Raw genomic sequence first — 11,078 nt, forward strand, 5'->3', positions numbered from 1 at the left:
CAAATAATAAAACTTTATTCCTTCTCAACTTGTTCATCCCGAATTCCTATCCATGTTCACCTGTATAAATAATTTTACACAAAAACATAATGTAGACAAAAATTAGCATAAGCTAAGTAAGTTTCACTTCACCCCGTAAAATAATGGTTTGAATTTTTTATATTTTCAAAACTCATATAATTTCATACTTTTCCAAAATACATGTAGAGTTATACATTTTCTTGTATGGAGAATAAATAGTTATCTATGGAGAAGTAACCAAACTTTTTGAAATCCACTTTGAAACTGGACTAAAACCTATGTGCACACCCCAGAAGATTCCAAGCCACTGGGTAATATATGATCCAAGTAGTTAGGTTTTCCTACCTACTACCACTCAAACAATTTGGAAACTGAATCATAACTTATGTGATACACTCTCATGTGATTCTAAGCCCAATGAGTAGTAAATAGTCCAAGTAAACATTACTCACTCTTACTTGGACACCACACAATATATTATTTTCTCAAAATTTCATTATTTCTCCACAAATAAATACTTTCTCCACAAAAATACAATTTTCTCCAGAATATATAATTTTCTCCAAATACATTTTTCAAAAAAAAAAAAAAGAAATACAATTTTCTCCACATGATTTGTCCAAAATATAATTATAGTCCATAATCCAGTATTAATACAATTTCACAATACTACTATGTATACAACACCAAAAATTTCAAGCCGTATTTACATAACGCACGAGTTCTACAAATCGAAACTCATTCTCGATATTTCGAGAATCACCACTCACAATATTACTATTTATCGATAAATGTACTTGTGTTCACATGAATAACATATATCATATAATATCACATATAATATCAATACATACAGTACTCGGGGAAAATAATAATTTTGGTGAGTATAAAATCTTACCCTCAAAGGCAAACTTTCTATAATCTTAATAGCATCCTAACCACCTTGATAAGAAACCTGCATGTGAATCAAATAAATCCAATAATAATAATAAGCGAAGCATATTATTCATTGATCATCATCATCATCAATGTCAACAGACTTAGATTTAAACAAAAGAATTTGGAGAGTAGAAACAATTACCTGAAGTAGAGATTAAGTGAATGAGTTTTGCTAGGATTGAAGAAAACGTACGAATATATTAAAAATCATGAAGAACCAGTAGTGTGAGGGAAGATGAATGAATGTCAAAGTCTAAAAATTTGTATTTATAGGTGAAAAATAGTAATTCGAAAGGAAAGTATAATAATTTATTTAAAAAATATAGAAAGTAAAGTAAGTATGGTAATAAAATTATTATTATTATTATTATTATTAGTATATATAGATTAAATTAAATATTAATTGTATATAATGTCTATATATATATCACACAAAATATTTACTATATTTAATTATTTAATTATTCTTTTACTACCTAATTTATATATTATTACTATCAATATATACATCTAATATATATATAATATCACACGTATATATAAATGACTATATATATAAATTTTTATATCTATAATTATTATTTCAATATATATGAATTTACAAAAATGGCCCTAAGTTTTGGGGGGAAAATTGGTTTGGAGGATTTTACTTTTATATATATATATATAGATATATAGATTTATAAAATGCCGAACATGTGCGTCTTTCCAGTTTTTAATGTTTCCCTCTAACGTTACTCCGCAAATTATGCCCGGGAAACGTGTTCACCGTGAATGGTGAACACAAGTCCAAACGACGTCGTTTTTATGCAAAAATAAAAAATAAAAAATAAAAAATCGCGGATGTGAAGTTAACAGCGCGCGTTTGATCAAATTATGAATTTTCTGTTATGAGATTATGAATGTAATGTAAATTCATAATCTCATAACAGAAAATTCATAATCGCATAAAAGTAAAATATGTATTAAATTATGAATTTTCTGTTATAAGATTATGAATGTAATGCAGATTCATAATCTCATAACAGAAAATTCATAATCTCATGGTTCCAAAGTGAATGCGTAGGCATGGTTCCAAAGTGAATGTGCAGGCATAGATTCATAATTTATGAATGTCCGTGATTTCGGACAGGAATGTGTAGGCATGGTTCCAAAGTGAATGTGCAGGAATGAATTCATAATTTATGAATATCCGAAATCATTGCTCACCTCAAATTAAAGTGAAACCGCGAAATGTGAAAATGAAGAAAAAAAATCACGCAATTAATTAAGAAAAAAAAAAAAAAGATAACGGTGTACTAACACAGTTGGAACCGTGTCATAACGATTGACGTTACTCCTGCATGCACTTAATTAGCTTTTTTCTCTTGTTAGTATGTGAGCCCATTTTGTTTTATTTTGCTATAGCCCTCTTTCTTGGATCACATTACAAAATTCCCATTTTCTGCAAATCTCTTTTCTCTAGTTCTCTGAGATACCCATCCTTTTATATGTTCCCACTCAACTAACATTCCCACATTAAAGCTATCCACACGCCTTCAATCATTCACATCCACACATTAATAAATCACAACCACAAAAATTCAGCCAAGCTAAATAATAGATCAGTTCCATATTTTGTTGAATACCACGGAATTATGTGCGCTACCTTTGTCTGTAGAAAACAATAATAAAACATTGATAGGAGATGGTCCAAATGATATATCCAAAATAAATTCTAATCATTTTGACAATTAAATTGACCAACATAAAAAAGGGTTTAATGTATATCATTTGTACACTTACAATCTCTCACTTTAACAATTTAATTGGTATTCTAATCATTTTGACAATTAAATTAGCCAACATAAAAAGAATTTAATGTATATAATTTGTACACTTACAGTTTTCTTTATCTCCAAAGTATCTCTATTGTATGTGCATTGCATATGATAGTTTCTATAATTGAGAACAAAAGCAAAAATCGTTTCAAAAGGTTTAAGGATTGGATTTCTAATTTTCAAAAATGGATTTTGGGTTCTTATTTGTTTACATATGTTTGTGTGTTTGGTTAAGATCAGGGGCGCAGCGAGGATTGGTTGGTGCGGGGGGCCAATCACAATTTTTAGTTTTCACCAATCATATGCATTGGCATAGATCAGAAATACTTTCTAGTGTTCTGAAATTATGAAGTTGTTGCACATGTTCAAAATGTTCAAGTTGCGTTCTCAATTGTAAAATCTCATAATCTTCAAAGTCTTGATGGTAAAACTTCTTTACCAACTTGCAAACGTCATCAATTCTGAATGATCAAGAGCCGTGAGTCGTCAGTCAACAAGGAATCACCATTCCCCAAAGAGCAAACATTTCTTAAATATGGGTAATTCACATATAAACATTTTCAAATCCCTTTAAACAAATTTAAATCAAAAGTGTGGATCAATAAAGAAAAAAATCATTAATTTTAGAAAAATGAATCTGGAAAAAAAAAAAGAATAAGAAATATGTATAAACCATATTTTTTGCTTATACATATTTCAAGAAGAAGAGACTTTGAGCATGTTAGACAATATGAGATTGTGTATGTTCAAGGAGAAGAAATCATATTTTTAGCAATGGTCAGTTGCAAATCAAATAAGATTTTGAAATCTTAGTCTGGAATTTTTTGTTTAGAGAGTGCAAATACTGTGGTAGGATTGTTATGCCGTGGAACCGTGTCCACCTTGCAAGGTGGATACGACTCTATATTCATAATTACTGAATTCTATGTCCATAATTATAAGCTTTATGTTCATAATTTTTAAACTTCATGTTCACAATTATTGAACTCTATATTCACAATTACAAAATTCTATGTTCATAATCACTGAACTCTATATTCATAATTTTTTAACCTTTATATTCACAATTATGAACAATTTTAGAATCGTATCCACTTTATCAGGACACGATTTCACAGCATAATTTGCGACTTTTGTAAAGGGACTAAACAAAATAATATACATGTTATAAATATATATACTTAGTGGACATTATTATGTAACGGACGTAACGGTCCGGTAATTAAGCATACCATTATTGTATCTGTTATACTTGCATTGTATATATACTTACATATGTTGTATTGTTTGGAAGCTAATGAAATGGAGATTACCCCTATACTATTGTCTATCATTCTCCCTTCTCTCTTTACACCTTACTTGCAATGTTAATCAGTTCATCGGTTAGGAGCTAATGGCCACGAGCATCTCACTTTACAACACGTTATCAGCAGCTCAAACTCCGGTGAACGGTAATTTTATGTGTTTTCTATGCACATAATATTTGTTGATATATTTCTCAGATTATATGTTCTAGGTCATCGTCTAGTATGATTATATGATAATTTTTTTTATCCCAATCTGCATAGTTATAATCATACAAATCAAACAGTAATATTCAAGATATTGTGTGTGTATATGTTTTTTATTTATACTGCTTTCGGAATATCAGATCAAAACCGAAATATTCAAGATATTTTTTATTTTGCATATCAATCAGATTGATTTCATAAATTCGTAGGTTTCGCTCATAAATTTTTTTTGATTGCATATTGTGTATATGTCTTATACTACCTGCTATCAAAAAAATATCTACAATCTCAAACCAAAATCAATCAAAACCAAACCTATATTTGTGATCTGCGGAAACCTACCATGATTTGCGATCCGTCGGACGGCGACGGCGATTCTGGACGAGCGGCGACGGTGACACCAGTTCAAACGCCGGCAAGGGTGGCCTTTGGCATTTGAGAGCTTCGTCTTCTAAAATGGAAGTGCGACCGGAGTCCTAGCTATGGCGACTCCGATTTGCCGGCTAGCTATGGCGACTCCGATTTGCCGGATTGGACGAGGCCTGTGCGTCCGGCGGCAATGGCGTCGGAAACTTGTGCGCCGGGCAGCGATGGAAACGACGGCTTGTGCGTCGGATATCGATGGAGGTTGTGTTGAATGCTGCCGCTCTGTGCGTGACCATTCTTTCACTCCAACGGCGGATCGATCAAAGCCGATTGAGGTCGCCGGTTTCATCGGTCCAAACTGTTCTCGCTGCGCCATGGTTTTTGGATGCCGCAGTAGTTTTCTTAATCTCTTTGGGCCAAAAGTACTAGGCAGAAGGGTTTTCTTTCTTTATGTTGCTTCCATGCTTTATAATCTCTTTGGGCCAACACAAATATGGGCAACATCAATTAAACCATCTCTATTTAAGCCCATTTTGATAAATAACCCTTCTCAATATTTATTCACATCCGGCTTTCAATGTTGATAAATCCTCTGGTACAGAGGCCCATAAGGCCAAATTTCTCATAAAAAGATAATTGTTGTTTTCTGACCAAATACTCATGAATTTTACTATCTATGGTCATATATGCATGAATTCTTGCAAATGAAATCAGGCAATGAAATAAAACTGTCTGAGGCATTGTCATTATATTAGCATAATATATAGTTTTATTATTATGCGAATGGCAAATTTTTAAGAGGTGGACCCTCGTTTTTAGTCAGCCTTAATAAGTATATATAGATTTTTTTTGAAAAATCTCGATTTTGACTGATATCACCAAGTGTGAATTTGCCGAGCTTGGTTTCAACTGGAGCAATTACTCATAAGTCCACGAGTAATGAGGCCTTGAAAGCTAAAAGCCCTAATTTTTTTTCCCTCTTTCTCGTCATTCCTGAAAATGACTCCTATGCCTTAGAGAAATCCCTGAAGGATGATTTTAACTAGCAAATTTTCCTAGCCCTTCCTTAGACACAATTTGATTGACTTAACTTGAGATTTCAAGATTTTAAAGTCAGTGACTGATTATAATTTGGCTTTACACAAAATTGTGTCCCAATTTAACTTTGCACCAGTGCCCGAAGCACATAATGTTGCTCAGTCATGCAACGCCAAGAGGGGCCGAGGAAGAGGTAAGGCCAAGGTGACAACAACAATAACTCTCGAAACCAAAATAAACAGTGAAGTGATCCATCTCGACAACCACATTCATATGATCATCATTCTGGCCCAGTAGCAAATATGCTTCAATTGTTGGTGAAAAAGGCACTGATTACGTGCGTGCCACACCCCCGAAGCATTTTGTTGAAACCTAAATAAACATCACAATGTTGAATCCAACCAAGTTGCCTTGCCTGAAGCAAACGCTCTTGTTGGTCATATTGATGACCTACTTTTTCATTCAACATCTTTTCAGTGAGCAATTATTGATAAGGTTTCCTTTGTGGGTTCCGGTAGAGCTTCACTTTTACTCCATCAATTTTTTTATAAATTGAAATGCCTTCATCCGATCAAATATCCTACTTTGATCAAATATCCTTCATCTGATGAGTAGACATATGTTACTCGTTCTTTATGATCTAAAAAGATGGATATGATCTTGTACCTTATGGATAATGCCTATTTTATGGATTATCCTATGAACTTCGTCCATTTTTCGACGATTATTATGACATTAAGCATTAAGGCGGAGTATCAAGTACCTTATGCTCATACCCAAATGGTTTAGCTAATTAATAAAGTTATGGGTTATTACTAAACCATTACTTTTCAACATTTCAATGTGCCGGATACTTGGTGGGGAAATGCTATATTTATGCTAAAATTTTCGGCACACTGCATATCCTTATTCCCCCTTACATCTAATACGTGGTTTTCAAACAAACATTTCCCAAATCTGCGTTTCTATTCTTATGAATGCAGTCCAATCTATTACATAACCACCATAGCGTATCCATCTAAACCTCCATCTATTGTCTCCAATATTTAAAGCCCCTGAGAGAGACGCGATTGATACGCTGACTGCATGAAGATCGATTCACGGCATTAGGGGGAGATATGATCAAAATTGAAATGGAATGCCGAGAAATTTCATGAAATGATCTTCAAAAATTAAATCCACGTACCAATTAGACTGAACTGGAAGTTCAGAAAGAAATCAAACATATCTGCCAAATAATCTTTTTCATAAAAAGAGTGACTAGGTCCCATACATATTCCCCAAAATTGGACCATATATATCTATCAATACTCCTTGACGCCAGAAGCGCGGGAGATTCATTGGGATAGAAAAATAAAGAATCAACTAGATCTAGTAAAGAATTTATGTCACTCTTGAAAATCTTAGAGCTCTTGAAATATTAAAAAGTTATATCTTTAAGACGATCGTCCAGACGACGAGAAAAAGCCCAATAAAATTATTGGTGCACCAAATATTCATAATACTGGGTTGCGGAACAACCAGATATAAATATCCTTGGGAAATGGCTATAATCTGGTTAACTTCGAAAACTACTTTTATATATATGGGAGAGATTCTTAAAAATATTGTAAGTTGTCGACAACACAGTTGCCTTCAAATTGCTCATATTATATGACAATCTAGATCTAGAACTAGGTGCCAGAAGCGCCTAGGTTGATTAATATATAAAGAGAGCAATTAAAGGCATATACAACTCAACTCGCTAATATATTCCTTTTGTACACCATTGAAGTATTAACCCTGCAGGTTACAAATGGTGTTTGTATGAAGGAAAACAAGAATGATAAGGTGGTGAGATATAAAGCGAGTCTGTAGCCTAAGGGTTCACGCAGAAACCCAGAATCAAGTATACTCTCCCATGATAAATATTATTAAAAGTTCCGCTACATGATTGGCAGAATAATTCTAGATATGCAGCTTATTAAAGTCATGACCTAGAAATTATGGGTCATTAGACACTAATGTTTATATGAAAATCCTTGATGGATTTATAATTCTCAAAAATGAAAGAAAATAAATATCAAAACACGTTTGTTGTTGAAGTACAATTGCTTTACTCAAACTTAAAATAGTGAAGCAATTGATTGAGTAATTTCCTCTTAAAATAGGAAATTATAGAAATGAATATGTACCAGTAGGTACTTATTAAGGGGCTTATTGGAGATGGAGAATCAAGTATTACATCGACCTGTAGATCGAGCATTTCCTTAAAAGGAATTTTACATACTATTTAGTCTATGTCCAAATAATCTCCCGAAGTAGATAAGGACCATTTTTACCTAAAAGGATACTTCAGGACCAGAAGTCCACTGCTTCAAAACGTCAGTTTTTGAATACCTTTTCTTTGAGACATAAAATTCCCAAATTCACATCTTATTTTTGTAATTTGTAAAGAGTGATTTGGTGATTCTCCTAGAAAGAAAAGGAAATGATATTAAATAATATCCTTAAGGTATAAAATACATCTTTCGAGAAGTCATTTGAATATTGGCATTATGTTAAACGTCATGACTTGGATTGATATATTATAAATCAATCTAAGCTTTAAGCATCTTAAAGCCTAAGGGATAATACTTGTTCTTATAGATGTATTTTGTATATTATCATCTCGTTATTACTTTCTCGCTTTGTCATAGCGACTGTTAAGTTATGAGATGAAATAAGGAATAGCAAATCAAGGTACAAATATTCATATTGATGCTTTTGACATGAAGTCATCATACTTCGGACAAATAAAAACGTATAGTTTTTTTATGATATAAAATACCTTGATCCACATGAACTCCAGAAGAGTGACAAAATATTTGTCCAGAAGATTTGCTCCAATGACAAGTTAGCAAATCTATACCTACAAAATATCTATGAGAAATCCCTGATGGATTTATAATTTCCGAATGAGGATTTATTTAGTATTATTAAGTGCCATTATTTACTCTTTAAAGAGTTGCGAATGGGGTTATTATCCTCATGTAGAAGGAATAATATGTACCATTATGTGCTCAATAAAGAGTTGATAATGGACTTATTTATTATCTCAGTCAATATTGATGGTGTAAACATCAATGAAATATATAAAGAGCTTGATGATGTCAGTTCATGTTTAAAGACTGAGATCGATTTTTGAAATAAAAATCTTGTGAAAGCTATAAGTATTATCTCGACTTGAAGATCGAGTTTTTCCTTGAAGAATTTTTATACACCAGTCAGCCTACATCTAAAAATGCTTTTCACATGTCTATATGCATAAGTGTCATGTTTTTATCAAACTAAAGGTTGCCTAATAATCTCTTGAAGCAGATAACGAACCATTTGGACTCGAAGTCCCTTACTTCATTATCGTTCGAGCACCATTTTAGAACCAGAAGTTCCATAATCGCAACATGCATGATATTTGCGATGAAGTTGCTAGCAAAATCTAGTGCTCCTCCTACAATGAAGTACTTGAATAATGATTAACATATCCTCCGGTATCTTCAAGATACAAAGACATGATATTTATGTAAGAAACTATGATATGGTTTTAATAGGCTACTTGGGTACTGGCTATTTTGTTTGATCCCTGTAATGCCAAGTCCAAACTGGTTATACACTGAATTTCCCTAAATGATCAAAATGAGGACAATAACACTTGTGTTGCACAAATGTTATATGAGCTCTAGAAGAGCCATAAGATTATTGTACACTACTCTAGAGACAATCCAGAAGATTTGTCCAATCCATCTCTTCAAATTTTGAAATATATGTAGAACTTGAAGATTGTTATCTTCAGGGGGAGACGGGAAGTATATTTACTCGAATCAATTCGGAAGATTGGACGTAAAATCCTGAAGATTAAGTCATAAAAGACTAACAGTTGCGCACTATTTGCAACACAACGGGAAGTACATTTACTTGAATCAATCCAGAAGATTGAACGTAAAATCCTGAAGATTAAGTCATAAAAGACTAACAATTGCACACTATTTGCAACGCATAAATACATAAATATCATGTACTCTTTTCCTCGCTAGTTTTCTCTCATTGGGTTATCTAGTGTGGTTTTTAACGAGGCATGAGTATGATATAGTAATGACAATGAGGAAAAGTTGCAAAATAATTGGTTAAATGGACAAACCCCAAAATCCTGAAGATTATGCGGTTTGCGCCCTGAAGGCTTATGGTTGTACTCTTTTTCCCTTAACTAAGTTTTTCCCACAGGGTTTTCTTAAGTTAAGGTTTTTAATGAGGCGACCAAATACAATATATGTTTTTACATATATCATGTACTCTTTTCTTCAACTAGGTTTTTCCCATGTGGTTTTCCTAGTGAAGTTTTTAATGAGGCATGAATATATTTTCTATTGTACTCTTTTCTTGTCTAGGTTTCTCCCACCGGGTTTTCCTAGCAAGTTTTTAACGAGGCAAGATTATGGACAAATAATGTCCAAGGGGGAGTGTTATAAATATATATACTTAGTGGACATTATTATGTAACGGACGTAACGGTCCGGTAATTAAGCATACCATTATTGTATCTGTTATACTTGCATTGTATATATACTTACATATGTTGTATTGTTTGGAAGCTAATGAAATGGAGATTACCCCTATACTATTGTCTATCATTCTCCCTTCTCTCTTTACACCTTACTTGCAATGTTAATCAGTTCATCGGTTAGGAGCTAATGGCCACGAGCATCTCACTTTACAACAATACATTTAATAACTTTTTTCGGGGGAGGGGGGCAAGGGCCCAAAGCTCCTAATTACCATGCTCCTCTAATTCATATGCCCCTAATAGTATTGACAGGATAATAGGGCTGGCACCCGACCCGGATCACAAATGAGCATCTGACTCAGCATCACATGGGAACCCAACGGGCAGAACTCCAACGGTTAGAATCCAACAGGTGTCACATTTATTGTCATTGAAGCCACCTTTGATGTCACCATTGATGAGAGAGAGTTAAAGCCTCAACGCCTCATTCATGACTCTTCATATTCTTGCCGTTAGCTCAGCTCCCCAAAGATGTCTCTTCATGTTGTTACCGTTAGGACCTAGCATAAATAGAACTTCCCTCAGCTGAGCAGGGGACACTGTACTTTCTATACTAAGAACTAGAGCAATACCACTATTGTCTCTCTGACACATCGCTATTAGATTATCGTTATTATTATTTACCGGTAACGTTATTACCGTCATTGGTGCTTTCATTGAGAGCCTGAATCCAATACTCAAGCAGGCTACAACACAACTTTTTTTTCTCTTTCAACAGCAAGCTTGAAAGAATGGCGTCCCGTAGCTCCCACGGTTCTCGCAACGTGAACAATGGCAACGCCTCAGGTGACCTCCGTGACCTAC

The 11,078-nt window shown here is 33.6% G+C and overlaps 1 long non-coding RNA gene across 1 annotated transcript; it reads right to left on the minus strand.

Moving 5' to 3' along the window:
• LOC109174857 lies at nt 1-2,364 on the minus strand. The gene is made up of 3 exons (XR_002053187.1): nt 2,264-2,364; nt 920-976; nt 1-60 (listed from the first exon to the last, which is right to left on the minus strand). It is a non-coding gene; the product is annotated as an uncharacterized LOC109174857 (long non-coding RNA).
• Nucleotides 2,365-11,078: the final 8,714 nt, after the last annotated feature.

Source organism: Ipomoea nil, unplaced genomic scaffold (genome assembly GCF_001879475.1).
Source record: "Ipomoea nil cultivar Tokyo-kokei standard unplaced genomic scaffold, Asagao_1.1 scaffold0666, whole genome shotgun sequence".
Lineage (NCBI taxonomy): Eukaryota > Viridiplantae > Streptophyta > Magnoliopsida > Solanales > Convolvulaceae > Ipomoea > Ipomoea nil.